The sequence below is a fragment of the Terrapene carolina genome, unplaced genomic scaffold, assembly GCF_002925995.2.
Source record: "Terrapene carolina triunguis isolate 2854851 unplaced genomic scaffold, T_m_triunguis-2.0 Scaffold247, whole genome shotgun sequence".
NCBI lineage: Eukaryota > Metazoa > Chordata > Testudines > Emydidae > Terrapene > Terrapene triunguis.
The window spans coordinates 9,370,095-9,376,129 of NW_020664598.1; positions in this window are offsets into that span (position 1 = coordinate 9,370,095).

The window sequence follows — 6,035 nt, forward strand, 5'->3', positions numbered from 1 at the left end:
AAAAACCCTAAAATGACATCAATTTGGTCATGTCATCTGATGCTTTATCCCAAGTGTAATTCTGTAATAAAGCTTTATCTTTGAATGTTTTTTCTGAAGTAATGTAACCAATTCTTTCCAGAGACATCTAGCTTGTTACCAGTGTTACCTTGTTTCACATTTTAATGTTACCTCAAAATAGCACTAGTATACAAAAGAGCACTTCATGCAGCATACACCAGTAGCTCTCAAACTTTTGTACTGGTGACCCCTTTCACATAGCAAGCCTCTGAGTGCAACCCCCCTTATAAATTAAAAATTCATTTTAATATATTTAACACCATTATAAATGCTGGAGGCAAAGCAGGGTTTGGGGTGGAGGCTGACAGCTTGTGACCCCCCCATGTAATAACCTCACGACCCCAAGGGGTCCTGACCCCCAGTTTGAGAACCCCTGGCATACACAATAGTTCCTTGTTGTAGCTGAAAGCATGTAGTGACACCCTAATATTAATCCACCCAATAATGGAATTCTTGGTTAAAACTTCCACTTTACTTGATCTTTTTGGCCCTTTCCACATATAAAAGGGGAAGAGAGTTAAACTACTGTGGCCAAAGTTGTCAAATAAGGGTGCTTAAAGTCTCCTGCCCTGCCCCCAAAAGGGGCCTGACTTGTTGGGCCTTCTAACTCCCATTTTCATTACTGGTAACTGCAGGGAACTTGTGTGAAAGTGCTGAGAATCAGCCTATCACCCCACTTATTTAGGTGCCGAACATTAAGTACGTGTGTTTTGATAATTTTAGCTTGTGCCTTTACTCCCCTTGTTCTGGTCTCTGCTGTGTATTGAATTATGTGGTGCAGCTGAAGTGTGTAGGGTGGACTTTTGGTATGTATGGAAACAGATTGTAAAATCCACTGACCTGTGCTTATGTGTCTGCTATCTGCATGTAGTATGGATTAGTCAATTTCCACTCAAGCTTCCTTGAGGTTTACAGGTCTCCCTGCTTCCTTAATAGCAGTGTTGCCCCTCAGGCAGGGATGAGTGCTTTGATGGGATTCACAGAGTGTAGGGTGAGTAGTTAATAGTGCTTTGCACAGCATTAACATATTTTAGGCAAATAACTGTTGAGGGAGGGGGGAAATGGGGTGACTTGTCAACTACCTGGACAGGCAAATGGCAGCTAGCAAGTGAGAACACAGTGGCTCTTCTATCCCAAGCCCACCACCTTAATTTCTGCAGGGTCTTACTCATTTTGCTCCCCTTTCTCCAGTGGAATGGAGTATATGGTTCATCGTACCTTAGCAGTGCAGCATATACAGTACAAGTGGGCTTGCAGAGGGATACCTTAACAGAGGCTGATGTATAACACTGGGAGGAAAAACTTATTTCACCAACATGGAGCAGTGGTGTTTTTTGTTTGTTTTGTTTTTTTTAAAGTGATCAGGTATTTGTTTTTAGACTGTTGAATCCCTAGGGCTTTTTTTGTGCAGGGTAAAATGTAGGCAAGAAGGGGGATGGCTTTTCTTAATAGATTTCAGTTTACTTGAATATTATCTGTCTCTTCACCAGAGCTGGAAAGTATTACCATTAAGTTGATTTTGAGCTTGAATCATGAAAAAAGGAAAGAGGAGAAATAAATGAACTTAACTGTTAATCTCTTACTATTCTCTACATTACTTTCATCTTAAAATTACATTTAGATACAGTATTTTGAGGCCCAAATACTTTGTAAAATAGAGTTTTTAATATTCCTACTCGGGGGGGAAAAATAGGTTCTCCTCACCCCTGCTGTTTGTAGACTAGTTGGGTAAAGTGAACCAGGATGGATGCAACTAGCATAGCAAAGTAGGAATTGCACACATTGGAACCACTGCAACTCACAGTATGTGCATACTGTTACAGTAGAGGAATGCATGGTTTCTTTTCTCTTCCACAGGAAAGGCCTTTTTTTCAGAAATAGCTTGCATTTTTATCAGAGGGTGCAACCATTCAGAACTTGCACACTGCAAGAGGCTTGTAAATTATACATCCTAGGCAACTGCATGTTGATCAACTTACATGGTATTTGCAAGGCCAGCATGAAACTGACCAGCGTGCTCCATTTGATCAGTGGCAGGTAAAGGTAATGGAAAGCTCAGTGCTAGCTCAGTGCACAGCTGTCTAAAGCCATGGGCCCTGGGGTGGGAGCATAGTCTGCTCCTATACATAATGTAGTTTTGAAATTTTGTGCCTGCTACATGTAAATTAAATTACTGTCTCCAACTTATGGCTGCAGTACAGTTAGAAGAAGACAGTCACATCAGTATTGAGTGATTCTGCTATGCACTTTCTCCAAAACCCTTCCAGGCAAATTGCCAGGGTCAATTTCTGGAATATCCTCTTACAATACAGCAGGCTGTATGTTGCACTTATTGGAAGTGATACTATCTGGTTTGCAGTTGTATGAAACAATACTCTCAGGGGGCTACAGTCTATTCTTCGAAGAGAAACAGCTTATACATTGACAATTTAACCCTTGCATCCCCGGTAATCGCTCTGGGCCATCCCACACAAAATATCAGATTTTAGATTACTTTTGGTAAAGTATTAACAGTTGAAAGCTTACAATTTTGTTTTGCATATAAACTTTTTCCCCCCTCTCACATGCCCTAGAGGTCTATGCTTCAGTACTTGCAACCACAAACCAGTAATAATCCAGTACTGGATGAAGTCTCTACCTCTTCATTTCCAATCAGAAATTCATCTCCAAGCTCTCTAGTAATGTACAATGCAGGAGTCACATTCATATCCCCAACCATTGAGAACATCACCAATTTGGGGGTAAATGTTCTCATTCTTGTAGATCTGAGTCAGTTTCCCTGGTTAAGTCATGGAGGGCAAGAACTGTATTTTCTCCAATTAATTTCCCAGTTCTTGCTCTTAGGGTTTCAGCATGAGCAACCAATTTCATGAAGGAGCATACCAGCTATTATTGGGGGGCATAACTTTAATGACTTCATATGGACTGCTTGTGCTATTGCCTCATTTTCTTTAGGTAGACTGAGCCAGGAACAGCCAGGTCCTCATTTACTCAAGATAGTGACATACCTGCTGATTTGCTCATCCATAGGCATTTCATTATTACATAATGGGAGGGGGAACTACAGCCCAGTTCTAGCTGCTTCATTTACTTAAGGCTATCAGTTAGCCATTTCTTCTCTGATCTGCCACTGTTAGTCTCTCTTCTGACTAGTTATAGTAGAGCTGATTAATCTGCAGGTTTAGGTTTTCTTACAAATGTCTTCAGTTACTGCCTTAGTAATTCTCCCAGTAAGTTTGAAAGGAATCCATACCACGTCGCCACAGCTCTTCTTGCATCAGCTGGAGATGGGGACAGCAGTAAACAGTGAGAGTATCACCAGCTATACTCGTAAGACACAGCACAGTAGTTATGTCTTGCCCTCCTCCGGCAATAATCAGATCACATTGTAGAAAGGAATTGCTTAGTCAACCTGGAGCAACAGGGAATCTCTTAAATCATAGACTTAACACAAAAAAAGTTCCTAATCATGAGGAGGATGTGTTCTATGCTAGGAACCTAGTTTGGGACATTTAAGTGCCTGCCAGCCAGCCTGCTTCTAGGGCTTCTACACTAGACAAGTCACCGATCTCTCTCAACACTACTTACTTCCTCAGAATTGCATCTTCAGAGGATTAGGCAGTTGCAGGGGGGTAAGTCAAGCCAAATTCTTACAGCACAGGCATTTGATACATGCCTGTGTAATTTAATCTTCTATAAGGTTAATATACCTCAGATATTCCTCTTCAAAATAATTGTGAAGATTGGGGTTAGGCCAGTGTAGACAAGATTATAACATTTCATATACTTCTGGCTGCTTTGTCCTTTATTAACAAGGCCCTCCAATAAGGTGGTGATACTGCTCCAACTCCTTTTGTGTTTTCAGTAATTGGCATCAGAATTCAGGTCCATCAGTATACACTGTCAGTCAGTTTTCCACTCGATATCCCTGTCATCTCCCTCATTCTTCTATCTAGGAAGTAGTCTAGCCACAGGTAATTGATACATTGTTTAGGGCAACTAGAATTCCTGTTCTTATTTCTAAATTCTTCATTTTACAGAAATTTTCCTACCATAATTTTTTTTTTTTTTTTGTTAAACACAAACCAGGAGTAAACATTTTCAAGATCTTATACTATACTAGCTGTAGCTACACCACTGCCTATCATTAGCCTATACATGATTTATAATCTAGGCATCTTACCCTCATTTCAAATAAACCACACTTCATTGGTGTAAATTGTAGCTATGTAGGGGGTTGCAGTGGTAGCTAAATCCCATTGTACACAAGACCCATGTATTCACAATCTAAAATCAGAATACCAGATACTTGAAATGTTACCATAACATGAGTACACTGCAACCCAAGACATAGGTTTTCCACTTTTTACAATTGAAGGGAACAATTTGAATGGAACAAGCACTCAGTTTGTGTATTTTCAAAAACCAGTTTGAAATAGTTTTTACACTGACCGCTTGTACATGTGACATGCAATATTTTCACATTTTTATTGTTAGATATAAAAATAACCTTCAAAACCGCTGTCAGTAACTCACTATAGCTCTCAGGTTTTAATGTTTCCCCTTTTTCTATGAAGACAATATTTGAGCCTTAAGGTTTTTTTATTTGGGTTTTAAAAAACAGCCACACTATCTTTAAAATTTTACATGTTCAAAAAACCCAACAAAACATTGAATGTAAACCCAGGCCAGCCCTTCTAGTTGTCCTTCCCTCCAACAGGCAAGTTTTGGAATTAATTCCCCTGTCTATACAAGAACCACGCTGCTGGTGTGAGGAAAAGGATATTCTTATAGTTCCAGAAACCTCTGTTCATGAGTAAGTGCCTCAATCCGCAATCCCTGGGAAAGTGTTGTCCCATCACTTTGTTCTATCTCTTAGCACTCCTTCTGGAAGGTTTCCCATAAATAGGCATTCCTAACACGCTAAAGGTACATCTCAAGCATATGGAGAGTACATGTGCCAACTGTACCCCGTTCATCTCATTCTATCCAAAATGCCAAGGCCTGATGGCTGCAAAGTTGTTGCAGGCAAGATGTTAAAATCTCCACCTGTTGGCATGCTAGGCATCTGGGAAATTATTCACAGAAGTCCCTAGGGCAGGGGTTGGCAAACTTGTTGGCCTGAGCGCCACATCGGGGTTCCGAAACTGTATGGAGGGCCAGTGTAATGTATTAAATTGCTCCCTGTAGGAATGTGCTACTTACGGTGTACTACCACAGCTGCCAGTCCTGACGCTCCATAAGTAGCACATTCCTACAGGGAGCAATTTAATACACTACATCCAGCAGCTCTCGCAGCCGTGCTGCCCGACGCGCCCAGACCGCTGGTGGCATGGTGAGCTGAGGCTGCGGGGGAGGGGCCGGGGGCCAGGCAGGCAGGACATGGCCCGCAGGCCATAGTTTGCCCACTTCTGCCCTAGGGGCATTTAGGAAAGCGTAGGAACCTCACCTGAAGAATGAGTACATTTTCAGTCCTCTGCAGCAGCAGCCACCTTTGGTAGGAACATGCTTCTGGGCTGGTTACCACAATTCCTTGCTTTATATGGAAGGAGGGGAGAACTTCCATTCCTGCCTATTATTCTGCTATAATTAAACCTGTTTATCCTTTCCCCCTACTTCTGTGATTCACTGCTGGCTACTTCCCATTAGTGATGAACGAGGAGAGAAGTTGTGCAACAGACCAAGAAACTTCTTACCTGGTAATTTTTTAGCAGTTTTTCTCTTCAGCTCCCTCCAGTAGACTGATAAATGATGCATACCAAATACCGCTCTTGAATTGAAGCCAGAAAAAAAACACAAGAAGAAAGAGAGGAAGACCGCGAATAACATGGAAACGAACAGTTCTGAACGACATCAAGCACCTCAACGGGAAAGGGGAAGATTTGGAGAAAAGGGCAGTTGACAGGCGAGGATGGCAAATGTGGGTAGCCCAATGTGCAGCAAAGCACGGGAAGTACTGACACACAACTCATTTT